Source organism: Papio anubis, chromosome 10 (assembly GCF_008728515.1).
Source record: "Papio anubis isolate 15944 chromosome 10, Panubis1.0, whole genome shotgun sequence".
NCBI lineage: Eukaryota > Metazoa > Chordata > Mammalia > Primates > Cercopithecidae > Papio > Papio anubis.
Window position 1 is genome coordinate 16,217,465 of NC_044985.1, and position 21,573 is coordinate 16,239,037.

The 21,573-nt window shown below is 38.5% G+C and overlaps 1 long non-coding RNA gene and 1 pseudogene across 1 annotated transcript; one reads left to right on the plus strand and one right to left on the minus strand.

Moving 5' to 3' along the window:
* Positions 1 to 1,157: 1,157 nt before the first annotated feature.
* Positions 1,158 to 6,991, minus strand: LOC103877281. The gene is made up of 3 exons (XR_636918.4): positions 5,904 to 6,991; positions 2,839 to 3,052; positions 1,158 to 2,747 (listed from the first exon to the last, which is right to left on the minus strand). It is a non-coding gene; the product is annotated as an uncharacterized LOC103877281 (long non-coding RNA).
* A 299-nt stretch (positions 6,992 to 7,290) lies between these two features.
* On the plus strand, positions 7,291 to 20,567 carry LOC110740846 (annotated as a pseudogene).
* Positions 20,568 to 21,573: the final 1,006 nt, after the last annotated feature.

The following is a 21,573-nucleotide window of genomic DNA, read 5'->3' on the forward strand; positions in this document are numbered from 1 at the left end:
TTAATTTTCACAATTTAACCCTTTGATACTTTTAAAAATATATAATATGTTCTTCTATTGCCTACTACAGAATAAAATATATTTCCTAAAAATTATTATAAATACACATACTTTGGCTCCAGCTATTTGCTTCTAGGGATTTATCTAACAAATATACCCAAACATGTACATGATGACAAGGATGGGAGATTATTCACTGAAATATTGCTTGTAATACCAAAACACTGGCAACAATAAAAATAATTATCTATAGAGCAAGAGTGAAATAAAATGGAAGCACTACATGAAAGAAATAAGAGCAGGCATATAAGTAACCTCAATAATGTCAATGAATTAAACACCAATTTCCAACAAACATGAAAAGATGCTCAATGACATTAATTGGGGAGATACAGAGTAAAATATCAATGAGGTACATTTTCATAACTATCAGATTGACAGTCTTATAATTTATTCATTATGATATGAGGAAACAGAAACTCTAATTTTACCTGAGTTTGCCAATATTTTGTTGTCAGAAGCTATATATACCCACATTTCCAGCCAGGGCATTTAATACTATTCAATATGAGATGTCAAAAATGCCCAATCATCTTCCCATGAATCCCTCAGACACCTCTGACCTTCACCATTCCAAGAAGTCTCTCTAGAAATGCCAGGCGCCATCTTCACTCGCGGCGCCCTGCGGCCCCCTTGTGCCTTGTCCTGAAACACCGAGCCGCGTGCACAGCCCACAGCCCTGATCCCTGCTGGTTCGTCTACTCTTCATTCTTTTGGCATTGGAATTTTTTCTTTCTCCTCATCTTTAATTAGTGAAATCTACTGCATATGGTGCACTACAGTTTTGGTTTGTTTCTGTCCACCTTCAATGGTTGCTCTGCTCTGACTTTTTTTTGAGATGGAATCTCACTCTGTTGCCCAGGCTGGAGTGCAGTGGCTCTATCTCGGCTCACTGCAACCTCTGCCTCCCGGGTTCAAGTGATTCTCCTGCCTCAGCCTCCTGAGTAGCTGGGATTAGAGGCGCCCACCACCACGCCTGGCTAATATTTTTGTATTTTTAGTAGAGACAGAGTTTCACCACGTTGGTGAAACTCCTGACCTCGTGATCCGCCCGCCTCGGCCTCCCAAAGAGCTGAGATTACAGGCATGAGCCACCGCACGCGGCCTGGTATGACTTTTCTGATTCTGCACTTGGTGCTTATAGATGACAGCAGCTTGACAATGAGGTTTGTGGGAGACGAAGTGAGAAGGAGAGAGGATGCAGAGATCTAACATTTATTGAGCTGTAACCACATATCTGTCATCATATAAAATTTATTTTATTTCATCCTTCAAATAACTTTGAAAGGAAGATAATATTATATTTCCCCTTTTACAAATGAGGAAACAGGTTCTTGCTTATGTATTTTTTCTTTCTTTTCTTTTTAATTGTGTGATTTACTGGGCAGGAGGACAAAGAGGATTCACAGCAAGGGCAGCACTTCTCAGTCAGCATTTTAAGAGATTGTACTTGAAGAAAAAGGAAAGCACTTTTGTAGTTAAATACAGTTTATGCAACCTAGCCCCTCCACTGTCACGTCGCTGACCTTTCTCCTTTATTTCTTCCCATCCTGGATCTACCCACTGTGCTGGCCATCTTGGTTTCCTCATATGCTCCAGAAATGTCCCTTCCTCAGAGCCTTTGCCTTGCTGCTTCCCTCGCCTGAATGTCTTTTCCCCCAGGGGATCCTTCACTCACCTCCTTCAGGTCTGTGCTCAAACATCACCTTAGAGTAACCACTAACCACTCAACTTAAAATGGCAACTCCTGCTGGGCGTGGTGGCACTCATCCACAGTCCCAGCTATTTGGGGGGCTGAAGTGTGAGGGTTGCTTGACCCCAAGAGTTAGAGGTTGCAGTGAGCCATGATTGCACCACTGCACTTCCACCTCGTGACAGAGTGAGACCCTGTCTCAAAAATTTTCTTAAAGGGCGATTCCCCATCAGAGCCTTCGTATCCTTCTCTCTTTATGTTTCTCCATAGTACTAATCATGATCTGATACATCAGATTTTTGTTTATTTACTGTGCACTCACTGTCTGCCCCACTAGAATGTAAATTCCACAGGGCAGAGACTTACCTGACTGCTCACTCTCTGTACCTAGACCATTTCCTGACATATTATAGATGTTTCATTAATGCTCATTGAATAAAATAAAGTGAAGTGAATTAATCAAGTTTAGGAAATTTTGAGTTCCTCCGTGCCAGCCAGATTTTTTTATCTGCAAGAGGAAGGGCCTTTAGTACTTCTGTAAGTATTTTCAATCACCAAGAATAGAATCTAGCATGCACAATTTCCCAAACTCATGTGAACATACAACCTTCTTTCCATGGAGCAGGTTGCAAGTGCTTGTGCTCATGCTTTGGGAAATGCTTCTTTACGCTTTCAAGCACTTACGCATACACGGAAACAGAACTGTAAAAGCAGATTTTGATGAAAAGGAAAAAGAGGAGGACACTGGAATTCAATGTGTCTGCAGTGAAGTGAGACGGCCATTTCACTCAAGCGTTCATTTATTTGTCCAGCAAGTATTTTTTGAGTGCATCTGATGGGCCACACACCTCCCAGACATAGAGACTAGGTAGAGATCAACAGCAGCTGAGGTCTCGGCTTCACAGAGCTGGCTTTGCTGACCGCTTTTAATCCTATGAAACTCAGAGGAAGATCATTCCAAGCCTGTGCCCCTCTCCTTTGAAGACTTTTCTTTCTGATTAGAAAGATACAGAAATGTAATTAACCCCCTGGATGAGGGTGCCACATGCAAATTTGTGAGCCAACAAGAGGTATGGATTTCTCACCTGCTCTGATTTAATCCCTTCAGGGTCCATACCGTCATCAATATCCTGCCACCTGGAAGGCATGACTGAATGAACCCAGACAAGCACCATCGATAGCCTTGCACTCTTTTATCATGTCTTCTTTTGGAGCAAGGGAGAGGATCACAGTGCAAAAGGGAAGAGGCTGGTTGGAAGATGAATTGCTAGGAGGTTGTTTTATCATCTCCAGGAGCCACTAAAAATAAATTAATTAATTAATTTCATTTTGTAAAAAAAGGATCCTCTTCCTGATAAACAGAACAGGGCAACAACATATTGTTCAGTGAGTTATGGTGGCTAAAATCTCACTCTGAAAATTATTTGTCATGGCAACGGGTGAGTGTCACCCCTGAAGCCAGCAGCCTGAAGCAGATAGATTGTTTCAATTATCTAATTTTCACAATGAATGAACTCTGCTTATAGGAAATCCATAGGTGCTTGGCAGTGGGAAATGGCAGCTGTGACAAGTTCAGAGCTGGGAGATCTACATTCTCTCTCAAAATATAGAACAGGATTGTCACAGAAGTAAAAAGAAGAAGAGCAAGAGAAAGAAGGAAACTCATAAAACTTCTCTCTTTGTCTTAACTCCTGGCTCTGCATTTTCCTTCCAAATTGTCCACTCTGTCTGGTTCAGAGAAAGCTACAGGTAGGCATGTACTCGCACTGTCTAACTGTCTCCCTCTTCTTTCTGTGCCTCTCACAGTGCTTTGAAAGTTATACACATGTGGCCAGAAAATGTCTGCCTTGGCTTCAATGAACTCCTTGGCCTCAATGGAAACTGCTATTTTGCAAACTGAATTTCACATTAAATGTTTGGTAAAATTGTGTATAAAGCTCTATATCAAACAAAAACTTCAGTTACCAACTTCATTTAGATAACCTCTCTTCTTTGTGTCTTCCTCTGACATAGTCAGTTGTCTAGAGCATATTTAGGGGACCAAAGGTGTCATTAATTTTCTGCCTCACTCAGATAGATGTTCTTGGTTTAAATGAAGCCAGGAAAGAGGCAAGACTTGTGGATGGTGCACTCTCATCTTCCAGCCCACCCCTCAGGAGCCTTTGACTCACTGGCATAGTCCTTTGCTCCTTCCTACTCTGTTAGCCCAAATAGGGCTGATACAGCTCTAATTTTGTCTCCCTTTCTCCTGTTCCAGTTTCTATACCTTGGTTTCACCGACCCCTACATATTCTGTGTGTGATTTTTTGAGGGAGGCCATTTCAACCAGAATGACTACCAAGAAATGACTTCCCCAAAGTAATGGGATTTTACGGTGAAATGCCAAGAGAGTTTGGAAATGTGTTAACGTTGAGTGGTTGTTTTTTTTGTTTGTTGGTTGGTTTTTTTTTTTTTTTTGTAACCAGCGAGGGTGAGGAACAAAGCTTACAATCACACTGTATGTAATCAACCTTTCCAACCAAGCCTGCTTTTTAGGATGACCCTCAGCCCCAAAGGAAATCACTACCCAGACTACATCTTACATTTTCCTGAGATTCTCAATGCATTCAGAGCTTGACTCCAGTGGAAAAAAAACTCAGTCTCTACACTAATTTTTTTCTAATAATTCTCCACACTGACTTTTTTCAGGTAGATTTAGAAAAAGAAGAATTTTATTTTAGCGTAATCTCATTTTGGGTAGGGTTAATATTGTTTAAGTTGGTTTATTTTTAAAATAATAGTTACTGAATCCCAAAAATGAACAGAGACTTAAGTGTTCAGTTATGCATCACTTCAATACCCTTGTTTGGCAAAGTTCAGTTTACAAAGCAAAACTCAAAAATGATTTACTTTTTAATAAACTGGAAGAACACCCAAGGAAACGATTGCCCAAAGTCTGCTTCCTGGTGTACGCTGGATGCATCTTCAGAAAATCTAGAGCCATATTTTCTTCCAAAGACTCTCACAGATAAGAGAAGCTATAATCATCAGTGTATCAAGTTTTGGCCTCATGAGAATTTCTGATCAGTCTCTTTTCAGTATCTGTTCAAACAGCATGTGTCTTCAGTTCAATAGTTTAAACTCTAATGATCAAATCAATAAATTTTTTTTTGTAAATTGCTGAGAGGGAAGGCATAGACAGACTCAACCTTTCACTGATATTTTGTTTACAGTGATGAAAAAAAAATGCCATCAGGTGAGCCAGAGTCTTTTTTTTTTTTTTTTTTTTTTTGAGACAGAATCTCATTCTGTAGCCCAGGCTCAAATTCAATGGCTCAATCTCAGCTCACTACAACCTCCACCTCCCAGGTTCAAGTGATTCTCCCACCTCAGCCTTTTGAGTAGCTGGGACTACAGGTATACGCCACCACGCCTGGCTAATTTTTATATTTTTAGTAGAGATGGGGTTTCAACCATGTTGGCCAGGTTAGTCTCAAACTCCTGACCTCAAGTGATTCACCTGCCTCGGCCTCCCAAAGTGCTGAGATTACAGGCGTGAGTCACTGCACCCAGCCCCGAGAGTCTTTTCCTATCAGGCACATTGCATTTATTAGTGAGAGGTTGAGGATTGTTTTGTTTTTGTTTTAAAGCAGAATATATTGAATAGTATTCTTGGATGTTCTGCATCATTGTCCCTTTCCTTAGATGCACTGGGATTTTGATGAATTCTTTGCCACAAAATCAGTATATTTGATGGGTATGCATATCAAACATGCTATAGAATTTGTAAGACACTGTGGGAATAAATGCAGTTGCATTCCTCCAGAGAGTCAGCGTCAAGTGAGAAGTCTGGAGAGTCAAGGGTAAGATGTTTTAAGTTTTCACAAATCCTACCTCTGGGTATTTCTACAGAATAATTGCAATCGGAATCTCGAAGAGACATTGACACTCCCATATTCATTGTAACACAATCTAGAATAGGCAAGATGTGAAAACACTGATGAATGAATGGACAAAGAAAATATTGTATATACATACAATGGAATACTGTGCAGCCTTAGAAAGGGAAGGAAATTCTGCTATGTGCAACAACATGGATGCACCTTGAGAATATTACGCTAAGTAAAATAAACCAGTCACAAGAATTCCAATTGTGCATGATTTCACTTACATGAAGTGTCTCAAATGGTCAAATTAATAGAATCTAAGAGTGGAATATTGGTGACAAAGTCCTGGGAAGAGAAGAAAATGGAGAGTCACTAATCAATGGATAAAAAGTCTCAAACTACATGAATGACCTCTAGACATCTGCTGTACAACATTGTACCTATAGTCAACTCAACTTATATATTTGTTGAGGATAGATCTCATGTTGTGTTCTCATCAAAATAAAATAAAACATGGTATAATAAAATATATGAGAAGTCTTCATGGAATTTGGAAAGTTATCTCTATAAAAAATGGGATTACTCTTGACTTCACACGACAGTAGCAGTAAGGGGAATGTTAGATGAAGGCACAGTTGGTATATCTATCAGACTTCTATTTATACTTTTATTCCCAAAGTATGTCATTTTACATTCTTAAGTTCTATGGCTTTAGGAAATTCCAGAGGCCTGACTTCTTGTCAATTGCAATGAACATTATATTTTCAATGTTGATTAATTTATAAATATTTCCACTTAGTCTTCAACATTATAGAGGCCAAGACAGGAAGTTGAATTAGGCTTGGGCTGACTCTCGTGGAGCTGTATACAAAGAGTTACAGCTATTCTACAGAGAGACCTATCAGGAGACTACAGATTTTTTAAATTGAGGATTTTTGAAAGCTTTCATTAAAGCAGGCTTTGAGCACAGGCTCGGACTACTAGGCAGGGCGATCAGAGATCAAATTTAGAACAATGGGTCTGAGGTCAGGTTGCAAGGGCTGAACCCGGGTAAGGACATGAAATAGATGCTCAGCAGTGGGGCAGTAACCAGCAAACCCACCGAGCAGTATGAACACCCAGCAAGGCTGTGCCCGTTTATCTGAGGGCTGAAATTGGGTATCCCAAACAGTGGCTTTAAAAATAAAGGTAAGTAAAATTGACAGATGGCACGAGATGCCACTTTTTTATTCATTCAATAAATATTTGTAACACCTCTTAAGTGTCAGGCACTCTGGTAGGTGCTAAGGATATAGTGGTATATAAAACAGCCTTGATTCTTGCCTAACTGAGTTTATAAACCAGTGGGAAGCCAGGCTTTAAAAAAATCATCACAAGTTCTAAGTATGAATGTATATTTTTTATTTTAATCAGGGGAGACTTTCTGGGGATGCAGCTTTTTTTTTTTTTTTTTTTTTTTTTTTTGAGACGGAGTCTCGCTCTGTCACCCAGGCTGGAGTACAGTGGCTGGATCTCAGCTCACTGCAAGCTCTGTCTCCCAGGTTTATGCCATTCTCCTGCCTCAGCCTCCCGAGTAGCTGGGACTACAGGCGCCCGCCACCTCACCCGGCTAGTTTTTTTTTTTTTTGTATTTTTAGTAGAGACGGGGTTTCACCGTGTTAGCCAGGATGGTCTCGATCTCCTGACCTCGTGATCCGCCCGTCTCGGCCTCCCAAAGTGCTGGGATTACAGGCTTGAGCCACCGCGCCCGGCCGGGATGCAGCTTTAAACTGAGACCTGAAGGGAAAGTAGAGGTGAGACAGAGACCGAGGAAGACTGTGAAGGCAGAGGTGTGAGCTAGCACGTGCAGAGGCTGCAGCAGGGGGAAGAACTTGCTGAGTCCCAGGGTTTTCTGGAAGTCCAGCATGGCTAGATAACAGTAAGTAATGGAGCAGGAGAGCCACAGACATGAGACCGGGGATACTGCTGGGCCCCTTAGGAGCCATGGTAGCATTTTGGATTTTATGCCAAGTGCAATGGAAAGTCATTGGAAGGTTTCAACCAGGGAGTCAATTGATTAAGTTAGCATTTGTTTCAAAAGCTCACCATGGCTTTCTAAATTGGAGCAGAAAGGGTAAGCAGAAAGAGTAGTTAGATTTCTGCATGGTCATTCGAGAGTTAAGAGTGGTGGTTTGGCAGGACCAGTGGGCATGGAGAGAAATTAGTGGAACTTTGGTTTGGTTTGTTTTGTTTTGTTTTCCAACTGCCCCCTGCTATGGCAGAGAGATGAAGCCCACCAACCCTGTTTCTAGTCCCACCTTGGGTAACTAGCCCAATTTCTGTCTCCTAGTTCCATCTAATTGGCCCATGAATATCAGAAAAGAGGACTCAAGACCACTCTAGCAGTTACTTAGATTAGTAATCCTCAGAGAACTTTTTATAACCAAGATTCACTTGAAAAACTGTACCTCTATTTCTTTTTAACCTAAAAGGCAGTTTATGATGAGCAAAGCAAAACCATTGCACACTGCTAATTCTTTTTGTATTTGTTTGACAGGAGACTTCTGAAATACTAGAGCCAAACACACTGGGACTGACCTAACCACAGGAAAAGCAATGTTGCTGAATTGAAAGCCTGCAAGAAATTCGTCATTTATTATTAATGTCACCATGAGCACCGAAGGCTTTGATATGGATGCTGAAGATACTCGCCTGCTTTCAAGCAGGCACGACAATCTCACACCCTCTCTCCTCTTGCCTAAGAGCATTTAATTCACGGAGAAGACAGCATTTTCTGCAGCTTGCCCTCCAGACCATCATAATAACAGAAGTTTTGAATGCAGAAACAAAATTATTTCAAAGGGGGTACAAAATTTGCTCTCAGCACAATCTGGAAAATCACAAGATTTAGTAGAAACAGGGCCTGAAAAAAGAAATGAGTTTATGAGCAGGATTGCAGGGCACACCCCACGTCACTTACATGTGAAAACCATGTTTGTTGTCTAACCTCAAAGTGCTTCATTCTTTACCTTACTTCCAAGTGCCCCAAAAGGCAGAAAATTTTTAGGACCTTGATGGTTGTTTCCAGTTCTTCCAGTACATACACAGGATTATGTACAACTACATCACATCCACTAGCTCAGCTAATGCTGGGGACCTCTTGATGACTCTGGCAAATCAAGGATGCAGTGGGACATGGAGTGGCCAGAGCCATCACTTGGGACTTCGTACAAAGACGACAGACTACAGAGTGCACACCAGGAAAGCAGAGACACACCACTGTCCTTACCTTGCCAGCAACTCATGCGAACAACTTTGCTTCATAAGCTCCCATGCCCAGTCTGCTAGGTCTTCCCACTGCCACAGAGAATATTTATTCCTATAAAATAGAGTTAAAAGGGGCTCTCTTCATTCACTCCTTGCATTGGCTGTATAACATTTATTTATTCATGATTGACTTAACAAATATTTGAATGCTGGACACCAGGCTCCTTAGACAAGTTACTTAACCTCTCTGAGCTCCAGAGGTCTTATATGTAGACTGGGGATCATAACCCCATTACCAGGTGATTGTGACAATTAAAGAGGTAATTTTTTAAAGCACCAAGCACATTGTCTGGCAATCAGTAGCTGCTCCATTTTTTCCCTTTCTCTTGCCTTGCACCTGCACCTGTCACTCCTTCAGCATGTTTTTTTTCTTGTCCCTGAACTTATGCCCTCCTTAGAAAAACAGGCAGCTGCACGAGGCTTGGAGCTGCCAGGAGAGAGTCTATATCGAATATTCAAGAGCCACCTCTGTGCTAAGGGGAGAATAAATAGGAAACCCGTGCAATTCTCTGTAGTCTCAGATAAACATGGGACTCGATTGGCCTGGTAACACATGTCCATGACGGCGAGATGCAATTATGTCCCCTTTTCTGTGCTGATGCTATTGTGATTTCTAATTGATGGCTTTCGGGAGGTCAGGGAAGTCTTGTTCCTTTCCTGTGGGGACAAAAATTGGACATGTTCTGTGCTCTTAAAGGGAGAGCTTTCTTGGCTGACTCCTGGATTGCCTACAAAGGCACAGTACTCTGAGGGGCAGAGGCTCTTGTTATTCGCAAAAGTACCTCAAAATATCAAGCAAGGCAGACCACACAGCCACTGAGAGAAATAAAATATTCATTGGAGGACATTACTAGGAAGGAAACAGCACAGTTAATTTCACAAAAACTCAATCATAATAGAGGCACAAAATTAATCATGCAATAGTGTTATGACTCCTGAGCCTCAAAGCCAACATAAAATAACTGAGAAAAAAAAGAGAAAATAAAACAAACATGTGCCCTGCATAGAGAGCAAACACGACCAGAAGCTGATTTTCAACTATCTGCAAATTCCAGCAATGCAAAATCATGACTAGAGCTCTCTCATTTACTTAGAAAGACAAATCTTAACACATTTCACTAATGTTAATGCCAGTAGTCGTATCTTGTTTGAATATACTTGACAGAAGTTTTACTGAAATAGGAAGAAAGAGTAAAAGTCTGGCAAAGTGAGAATGAGTTAGTTGCGCTAGCCCTGGGTGCAAATTTTGCAGACTTCATAACCCACATGTTTTCCAAATACAGCGCTTGGTAAGTCTAATTTTTCATTCTTCATGGCAGGGATCGTTAAGAAAAACTTTACCAAACAAGGTCCTGCACTATAGAATGTAGGGCCTAAAACAGAGTGGCTAAAACTAAGGGAGTAGCTACCATTTCCTGAGCATCTACTCTCTGCTAGGCCCCACACAGTGCACTTATATATATTACCTCCTGAGCCACCTGTGTGAAAGACCTTGAGAAGCAACAAAGTGAGCAGGCAGGAGAAATTGCCAAAGAGTCAGAAACCTCAGGTTGCAGTCCTGCCTTTGAAAAATCACTATGTGATATTGAACAAGTCATGCACTCTTTCGGTGCCTCAGCCACCCCAGCTGTGAAATGGGGGAAGTGATCCTTCTTGTGCCTGCCTCAAATGGTTTGTGAAAGAACAAAATAAAATCAATAAAGCATACAAAACAAATGTAATGCAAATCCCAAGGGTTTTTTTTTTTTTCTTCTTTTATTTTGCTTTTGGAATCCTTTCAACTTAAAATTCTGATCAAAAGAATAAATGAATTCTCTAAACCTGTGGAAAGATGGCCTCCGCCTCCTGCCACAGTATTTGCAGGAACTAAGGGATTACATTTCTCCTGCTTTTCTGATTGATCTGACCTTACAGAGCTCCTTATTATGCATGCCTTGCTCTAATTATGATGCTCGTGAAATGAAGGGGAGGTTAAGAAAGTGGTTTTGTTTTGTTTTGTTTTTTTGCAGGAAGCTTGGAGTCTCTCCAGGTATTTAAAGCGATTGGATTTGTGAGCTAACACTCATCTATTTTTCCAACTCCAGCAACACCCACGTACTCTCACATCTTTATATTTCAAATTGTGATAGTAGCCAAATCATTTGCTTCTGCATTTTCCCTCTTCAGTGAAACCCAGGTCCGCTTGTCCCCTTCATTTCAAGTGCTCCATAGGGGCACATCTGTGTGAACTCCTATAGGTATTTGGCAACCAGAGGTATGAGATAGAGGCCTTGACTCGTCTGATATCACTGCTTAGATGGTAAGGAGTATGTGACACAAATGATATTATCCCACCCTTTTGTGGAATCTGAACATTTTAGATTCCAAATAAACCTTCCCAGTTACTCAGTCTGACACCCTGGATGTGTGGATGAGAAAAATTTGGTCCAAGGAGATTCAAAAGCTCGTCTGACATCTGGACCTGGAAAGTGTGTCACTTGCCTCTTTCTTCTCCCCACCTAAGTCAGGAGTCTTCCAACTGGGTGACAAGGAGCAGGACAAGGGCTTGCTTCCTATGACTGCTGAGAGAAGTAGTAGGAATATTCTGAAAGCTGAGTTACAAAACCAGAAACAGGAACACCAGGGGGGCATGAGGATGCTTTCTGTGTTCCCCTAACAGACTCTATAACAAAGAGACAATGAAATATACATGATCCCATGACAAATGTGTTTATTTTTGCTCATATAACTGAAGACATAAGACATAAGGCATGTCATGTAGAACTCAAAGAATCAGAAAGCATTAGAGAAATAAGGCACTGTGTATCAGTAGTCAAGAAATGTGATGTTTAAATACATAACCAAAACAGAGATCTAAGTATTATTCCTTATTTAATTCCTATTTCATAATGGTTGAAAATTAAAGACTGTGATAAGAGAATCACTTCACAAAATGTAAAAATTTGGCAGAAAAACTCATATTTTCAGTAACATGCAATTTATTTTGATTTCTTAGTTTTAATGAATGATTTTTATCTCAAAGTAACCCATTTACATGTTAGAAAATATTAAATAATAAAGAAAAGCTTAAGTTGAAAAGCAATCTCACATTACCTCTTCCCCACTTCCTCACACGAGGCAACTACTTTTATCTTTTTTATTTGTTTTTATTAATAATTATTATATCACCAACTAATAGTCTTAATCAATATTTCTTGGTTTATCAATTAATCACTTTTGAAATTGGCTGTATTTTGTGTTTTTATTGTCATCAGGTGAACAATTAGATATTTGAGTAAAGAAAATTGAATAGGTTTCCTGTCTACAGGGCTTTTATGACTTTAGAAGGCCATGGACATTCACTGAAGAAATAAAAGTTAGCTGATCTAGGAGGTAGGTAATGGGTCATGTTATTTATTTGTTTATTCACATATTTACTTATTTAGCTCTATATTTTAATTTTTTCCCAAGTTTCTTATAGAGAGTATTTTACTCCTAAAATTAGGAAAACTTACATATCTTCTCTTTTCTGTTGTTTGTTAAGAGAGGGATCTCACTATGTTTCTGGACACGAACTTCTGGGCTCAAGTGATCCTCCTGCCTCAGCCTGCCAAGTATCTGGGACTACAGGCACGTGCTACCCCACTTGACTTAGAAAAACATATTTTAAACTTTAGAAAGACATATGGTTAGAAATGGTGAAATAAAGACACATATACCACCAAGTGAAAACACCACAATGAGAGAGAAAGAGTTCCGTCTTCATTAAAGTCAGAAAATATCCACAATCCATATGTTAAACTTATATCGTTTATGGAAGACACAAGGATAAAACATGATAATATGTACCTTTATGTTCTCATTTGACAGAAAACCTTTGACGTTATGTAGCAAGGACTTGAAGTGTCCAAAGTACGATTCCCTTATTTAGGAGAGCAAGGTCAAGGGTTTGAGGGAGCTATTGACCCAGCACTGAATTCTCACCCCTGTAAGGTTTAGGGAAGAAGAACAAATGAGGAGATCTGTAGGCATCTACCTACTCAAGGGGCCAGATTCTGGGGTGGCCTGGGTAGGTTTTCTGCCTTGCAGCTACCTCTAATGATCAGCTGAAGGAAAATAAACACATAAAATATTGAAGGGAGAGAGAGTGAGAAAGAGGAAGGAAAGAGGGAGAGAGAGACTTGTGACATACAGGACTAAACAACTTGGCACAGAGATTCCCGCTTCCTCAAGCGGCTGCTGGCCTCCTCTGAGAGCACAGAGCACACACACCCTGGGGCAGAGTTGGCGAGGCGCTTAGAAACAACAAGCCTGGATGAAACTGCCTTTCTGCTGGTTCACTTTACTTCACTTCTCCAGCCTGTATCATATGTGCTCCAACAGCTAGCCCCAAAATAAGCACCACAAATATAATTTATAATCCATTAGGGTTCAGTATAGACAACAAGTAAAAAGAAGGAAAATTATATAACAAAGGCATGTAAAGACTGCTCTTCAAGGTCATACCAGGAAGCAGGGGAACATTTAAAAGACTTTTTATGATATTCTATAAATTATAGAAAGTATGACCTCATTGAAATCAGAATATAAATGAAAGATAAACAAATCAAAAAAAGAAATATAAGGTGTAGTAAGGACATGAATACCAAGCTGGCAGATATCAGTAAATAAATGGAAGGCATAATAAAAAATCATGGAAATGAAAACAATTTATAGTCAGTAAGAAGTAGAATTGAACCTGCTGCAAACAGCCAAGGGACATTTGAGACAGGCTTTGAACAACCAAAATGAGAAACATGAAATTGGAAAAAGAATTCATAAGTTTAAGAAGGACAATATATGCAGAACATGAGATCCAGTATACATATAATAGGCGTTATTGAAGTAAAAGGAAACAGAACAATAAAAGAAAAAATGTCCAAAGATACAATAAAAGAAACATTTTCTGAACTAAAAATCAATCTGAATATATGTTTTCTTTCATCAATGATGGAACTACTGACAGGGAGAGGGATAAAGTGATGCCCCTGATTATACAGGGTTTTAAAGACAAAGCTGCGAAAGCAGGAACGTCTGTAACGAGTGGCCAAACAGTGCTACTCTCCTGGATTGTTTTGGGAGGAGTCACTACAACTACAGGCCAATGAATTTACCATGCCAGACAATACAGTGCCAGGGAAGGGATGTACCAGAGTTCACAAAACCCCTGGGGCCACAAGTAGCAGTGGCTGTGCACCACTGACACTTGTGTCAAATAGCAGTGGCTGGATATTCCTGAAAAAACGAAATAAAATTAAACTAGCGTCACCCACGAAGATGTAGAGTTGACATACCAAGCAGCAATAATGAACACGGTGAAAAGTTCAACAGGAAAGCTTCATCATGCACACGTTCGGTGCCCACGCAGCCACAGACATCATGGGCATTAGGATTTGGGGCCATGCGCAGAACCTGACCAAGCAGCAGAGGAATGGATTTTTTGTAATTCACAGTGGCTCCTGTGCTGGCCAAGATGACTGTGATGAGCAATGCCTGTGGCAACGTGTTCAGCCTCATACATGGAACATGTCCAGAGACAGCAGGAGGCATTCTGATCTGTTTACCACATGAGCAAGCAGCTTGGCTCTGTGCAGAGATAAACTACCCCAAATGCGGTGGAGGCCACCAAGGATGGGATTGTTGAGAAGGGCAACCATGCAGCTGGAATCATAGACCAACCCTGGATCACTGAGGTTACCCAAATAGCCACTCAAAATGTGAATCCCACACCTGGGGCCCCTTCTTAATCTAGACAGAAATAGCTATTTGGTTTTGTTTTAAAATAGATCTATTTCCTTTATCATCACTTCAATTAAAGACTATAAACAACAAAAATCTCATGGTGTCTACACATCTGGTGACCCTAGGTCAATTTGTGAGTGGATACAATTAACAAAATAAAATCCATTGTCTTTTTTTCCTGTTACATTAACTGAAATTGCACCTAATCTTGAGTCAGCTTCTGAGTTGAGAATTATATTGTTACCAGATACTGTTGATTCATTTTGAATCTCTAGACACTTATCTCTTGCACATAGGTGCTCTCTTTTTACAAGTGCTTTCATGTAGGACAGACATTACCAATAGCAATGTCAAATAGCAGTTGATGTCTTTTCATTTTATGTATGTTTATCAGGTAAGTCTTATGGTTTTTTAAGTATCTTGAATGGTTTTCTGGAAAGACAGCATTGGTAAGTGGCACATGACAGTATCCCAGTCATAAGAGGGTTATGTGATTACTTCTAGTCTTTGAATTGAAAAGTCTTGTCTTGTCATTCAAGAGCGTCTTATACCCAGGACATTCTCCAGTACAGAATTCGGTTCAACACGGCAAGTACTTCACTGCATGAAAAACATTTTGAAAAATGAAATTGTATTTCTTTTTTTGTAGCCTTCCTCATATTTACAGTAATAACATTAATGGTTTTCTTTATCAATAGCAAAAAAGGATACTTTTTGCAATGTAATGTAATTAGACATTTCATAATGCAACAAAGAATTCCATTCCAAAAGAAGGTTCGTGTATAACACTCATTTACAATTCAATATATAATTATGCAAATAATTTTAAACATAATTAATAATAAAGACTGTTCTATGGATGGTAGTGTTTAATACATTTTATATTTTGTATAGTGATTTCAGGCCTTTTTTCTTAAAAGCAAGAGCTATATTTAGTCTAATTCTTAGCACTGTTTTGTCCTTTGCACTAGTACTTTTTTTGTGCATGTTTTTTGTGATCCATGTTAAAAATCTGCATTCCCAAAATTGCAGCTCAGATGTAAGCTTATTATTCAAATAAATATATAATTCTTAAAATTGCTCTTGTTTAATCAGATGCTCTTTTAGTATTATTTTAGAAACATTGAAAGGGTTTTTTGCCTAAAGCACTATTTGCTGGAAGAAACTAGATTTTGGTTTTATAAAACTCTTAAATCTTTCATGGGACCTATATTTTCTTGAATTAAATTTTTACTTCTAGAATAAATAAGCAATCTAAAAAGGTGTTATCTGTGTTACTTAAAAACAGGCTTTCTTATATTTTAACCTACTAAACAATGAGGAGGAATTCCTGTCGTCAAGCGTAAGGGCACTGAATTCTCAGGTGTCTGTCTTCATAAGAGAAAAAGCGGCACATCCTCCAAGTTTCAGACACTTCCTGCTCACAGGCACCAAAGCCACGTGTGTAAACTGATCAACTTCTTGGCAAAGGAAACCACCCCTGGGAAAACGAAGCCCCCTGGAAGAGGCGTTCACTTGGACACACCGTGCTCCAGGAACCAGTGGGCAGCCTTTATACGTGTGTGACCAGACCCCCAGCCATAGGGTGGTGTGCAGTACAGAACAGCATGCTATGTAACTGAAACTAACTGGACATTTTACAGGAATTGATAGAGATGTTGGTCGTCAAAAGCTTCAAATCAGTGATCTGCAAAATAAAACGTGTTGGAAATCTCTGAAAGAATTTTTTCTTCTACCATATTTTGGAACATTATTCTTCCATTTTAAGTATACATATGTATGTGTGTATAAAAATGTCCAGGAAAATGCCATAACATAATTAGCAGGGAGACATACACATTTAAAGATGTTACCAAACTTCAAGGATCGACCAAAGATTCCTAAGGAGGGGACATCTGGGAAAAGAAAAAGTTCTGTTCAAAAATCAATTTTCTAGAAGAAATGGAATAATATATATACAGTATACACACACATATATAACTAAAGACATATAAAATGGTCTAGAGTGATAACATACAAAGCTGATAGCATTAGTTACTTCTTTTTAAATGTACAAAGCTGATAACATTAGTTACTTTTTTAAAAATGTACTGGAATTGGGAAGATAGTCAAAGACATTGATCTTCTTTAAAATTTTAATTTTTAAAATAGAATATGAAATAATATTAATAACCACTACCACAACAAGAATAACAATGATGAAGCAACTTCTACCAAGTTATCAGGACGAGACAGTGTGATCCAAGTTGTTTTTTAAGTAGAAAAGAGCGAACATCATACTCAAATATACAAGGCCTAAACCACCTCATGAAATAATTTTGATAAGCAAAAAATGACTGGAGAAGCCATGACTTTTAAAAAAATTGGTAGTAAGCAGCCAATCTATTATAACATTGTTAGACAATTGTGAAAATGGTTATAGAACAGAATTACATGCTGTAAACCTGAAAAGACAGTGGGGAAGAAATCAGTTTTGTTTTGTTTTGTTTTTATACTCAACTGGACTCAAGAAGGAATATGGTGGGTGAATTCTTACATGTGTAACACTAATAAATGTGAACAATGTCTAAGAATTTAAATTATGCCAAAAAAAGAAATGGGTTTTTGATGGCTTTCTCAGATTAGAGTCTCCCAGAAACTTTGAAGGATCTTTCAGAAAGATTCCAACATTAAACAGACCACAGAACAAGGTAATAGAAAGCTGTTATCAGTTCAGAGATGGTATGACAGATTATATTATTCTTAAAAAGCATTTATTATTCCCTGTCCCCTACCTGCATATACTACCCCATTTCATTAATGTAGGAATTGACCATGTGACTTTTTTTACTCCAGGTGACATTAGCAGACTTGACACAACCAGGGGCTTCCAATGAGATTACAAGGCTGAATCCATTCTCTCCTAGCTCTGCAATTATTATTACAAGAATAACAGGAAGCATATCATCCCTCATCTTTAGTCTCAAAAGTAAAAATAAAATGGGTGTTAAGAGACAGAGAAGACAAGCCACAGACTGGGAGAAAATATTTGCAAAACACACTCACAATAAAGGACTTATATCTAAACTGTATGAAAAACTCACTTACGTTAAAGAAAAACTTATAAGTGAGCGAAAGATCTGAAGACACATCTCAACAAAGATTCACAAGTGACAAATCAGCTATTAAAAGATTCTCAATATATTTCATCAATAGGGAACTGAAAATTAAAACAACAATGAGATTTCTCTACACAGCTATTAGCATAGCTCAAAAAAATTGGCAATACCAAATGTTTGCAATGATGAAGAGCAATGGGAACTCTCATCTTCATTGCTGGTGAGAATACAAAAGGCTACAGCCACTTTAGAAGACAGTTTGGTAGTTTCTTACATAGATAACATAGCCTTGCCATGCAATCCAAGAATTGCTTCTAGTCATTTATACTAATGAGTTGAAAATGTGTATCTACACAAAAATATGCACACAAAGTTTTATAGTACTTTTATTCATAATCACCCAAAACTGAAAACAGCTAATATGCCCTTCAGTAGGTGAATGGATAAACTGTGGTACATCATATAATGGAATGCCATTCTTCAGTAAAAAGAAACATACTATCAAACTACAAAGGACATAGAGGAATCCTAAATGCATAATGCTAAGTGAAAGAAGCCAGTACCAAAAGGCTACATACTTTAGAATTCCAATTATATGACATCCTGGAAAGGACAAAACTATATAGACTGTAAAACATTCATTGCTTTCTAGGGGTTTAGAGAAAGAGGAGGAGAGAAGCGCAGGGAATTTTTAGAATGGTAAAATTATTTTGTATAATACTGTAATCATGGCACATGACATTATACATTTATCAAAATTCACAGAATTTTACAACGCAAAGAATGAACCTTCATATATAACAAATTCATTAAATTATTTAGGAGGTTGGGGGATCCCAGAAAAGAATGCAGAATATGACAAGAGAATTTAACTGTGTTACAAATGTATGAAACAGCCTCACTGAAGAGGGTTAGGGAGAAAACAGATTGAAGTAGCTTTGGAAATGAGTGGAATTTGTAAGATTAAAGGTGAAAGTTACTGCACGTAAGCACTGTACTCTGGCTAATAAAATTGTTTCCCGTGTGGTATGGATTAACAATTCTGACACTGCTGTATGTGTATACTAATAAGGAACAATTATGTAAATGGATGGTGGATGCTGGTTTTCATTGTTAAACAGAAGATTACAAACAAGAAAGGAAAACTATCCATAGTGACCCATGTGGTAATGAATTAGAGTTAGAGACATACCAATTAATGATTCATTAATTGTACCAAATTGTAACAACTTATGTTTAACTCTTAATACAGATGCACTTCATTATATATAGAAATGTTTATAGATAATGGACAGACATGGATTAGTATACATCAATATTTCTTTGTTCTGTCAGCCAAGGAAGCCCATAAGAAGTGACACTACAGGAGCGCTGAGCACACGTTGCAGTCAGATCTTGTTTTCTATTTTTCAATAAGGAAACAAGGCCACTTAGAGAAATGATTGATTCTAGGACAGGGGCACGAAATATACAAAATGAGCCTGGAGCATCTTGCAGCCCATTAAGAAAATGCTCAAGGAAAATGCACACACACACACACACACACACACACACACACACACACACGGAGGTATGTCAAAGGAACACAAGAGACAAAAGGAAATAGCCAAAATTGGAACAACATAAGCAATGAAATAAATAGTTTTAAACTGTAACCCCAAATATTTTAAAAATCAAAGAGTTTATACTCATATAAATAAATGATTGAATAAATTAACAAGTAGAAGAGAAGAGAAAAATCTGCCTGGAAGAATAACAAATAAGTTATGCAGATACTCTACCCCAAAGGAGGAAGTGCGTAACTCCCCACTCAAGTGCAGGCTGCACATACTGTACCTTGTGGAATCTAGGAAAAGCCTACAGTATGGAAAGCTGGAGGCAGCAAATTTGTAGTAAAGAAACCTGACAAGCACCGCTTCAGCAGACAATTAACGTAAACAATTATACGATCAACAATCAAAAATCATGTTGAGAGTATGTACCCTTGATATCATTTGATGAAAATTGCCCTTTATTTCTGTGATCCTGTGTACCAAAATCCATAACCTCAATCTAATAATGAGAAAAACATTGGAAATATTTCAATACAAGGGCATCCTCCAATATATTAATGCCTGACCAGTACTCAAGACTGTCAAGGTCATTGAAAACAAGGGAAGTCTAAGAAACTGTCACAGCCAGTAGGAGGCTAAAAAGACATGACAACTAAATGTACTATGATATCTCAGATGGGATCCTGGGACAGACAATAGATAATACATAAAACCTAAAGAAATCAAGAAAAATTATGGATATCAGTTAATAGCAACATACCAATATTGATTCATTATCTGTACCAAATGTACTATACTAATATAATACCAGGGGAAATTGTGCAGGAGGAGAGTGGTGTATGTTAGGTCTTGGTGTCATTTCTGTAAATCTGAAACTATGAAGTCTATTGATTTTTTAAAAACATAAAAACATGGGATAGGCCTGAGTCCAAATCTAAATAAGAAACCTAGCCTAGCCAGATCCATAAGCAGGAGATGAAGTTGCCCATCCAGCCTAAATAAGCTGACTCGCAGAACTCGAAAGGGAATTCTGGAAATTCCTGAAATTTTTGACATAAAGAACACGCAATTTCAACTTTGCTAAATATCACAAAATTGCTCTCCAAAATGGTTCTACTATTTAAACGTTCACCAAATGCATGAGTTTTTATTCACTCCCACTTTTGCTTCCCATTGTCAGCGCAAACATTTTAATTTTGGCTACTCTAACAGGGGAGATATTTTATTTCTTTGAATCTGTATATCACAGATTCCTAGTAAAGGTGGTGGTCATCTTTTATCAATAAATACTCCAGTAAGTATCTCAACAGATAGAACTTAAAAAAAAAATGACTTCAATAGAGGTGTTATGAAATTAACAATAAAGTTAGTTTGAATCAGGATTCAAACAACATCCACATATTACATTTAGATTATGTGTATCACAAGTCTCTCTTAAAATATAATAATTCTTCCTCTTTATGTGCTATTTGTTCTTTTTCTTTAAACAACTAAATCCTTTGTTTTGTGGAATATCTAGGTTTGACTGATTAAAGCATTATGATGTCATTTAACATGACCCTCCATCCTCATAGTTTTTGTAAACTGGGAGTTAGATCTAGAGGCCTGACTAGATATGGTATTTTTTAAACATTACTTAGTGTCTCTAAATGCTTTCTATTGCCTTACATCAAAAGAAAAATAATGTCGCGTTTGTTCCTCTTTTAGTAATGGAAAGATTAATTAGTGAACTCAGGTCATGTCAGCCTGATCCATCTATTATAAAATTTAACATCTAGTGTTTCTTATCTAACAGTTTTTGCAACTATTAATGACCATTATCTAGACACATTAAGTTTTGCAAATGTGGTTTTCTCTACCATTTCTTCTCATTTATTAGCTGTGATTCTTTTCAAAAGAAAACTTTCCTCCACCAATTATTTTGCTACTCTGAAACGTAATCCATGAAAGAAAAATGACTAATCTCCCACATTTGAAATACAAAGTGTCAGAAACTATCAGAACCTGGGAGATATTGCAGCCACTTTTTCAGCCAGTGGACAGGGGGAGCTGACTCAAGAGGTCTAGCACCCAGCTTTCTTCCGCCTTCAGTGCCTTTCCCAGAGCAGCTATTTGAGCACTGAATGCTTCCAGCCAACCCTTCTTGTATTCACCCTCTGAGTCAGAGTCATCTTCCTGAGGGTCTTTGTCAGGGCTTTATCTGCAGAACACCTAGACACTACCTCTGACAAACAGGC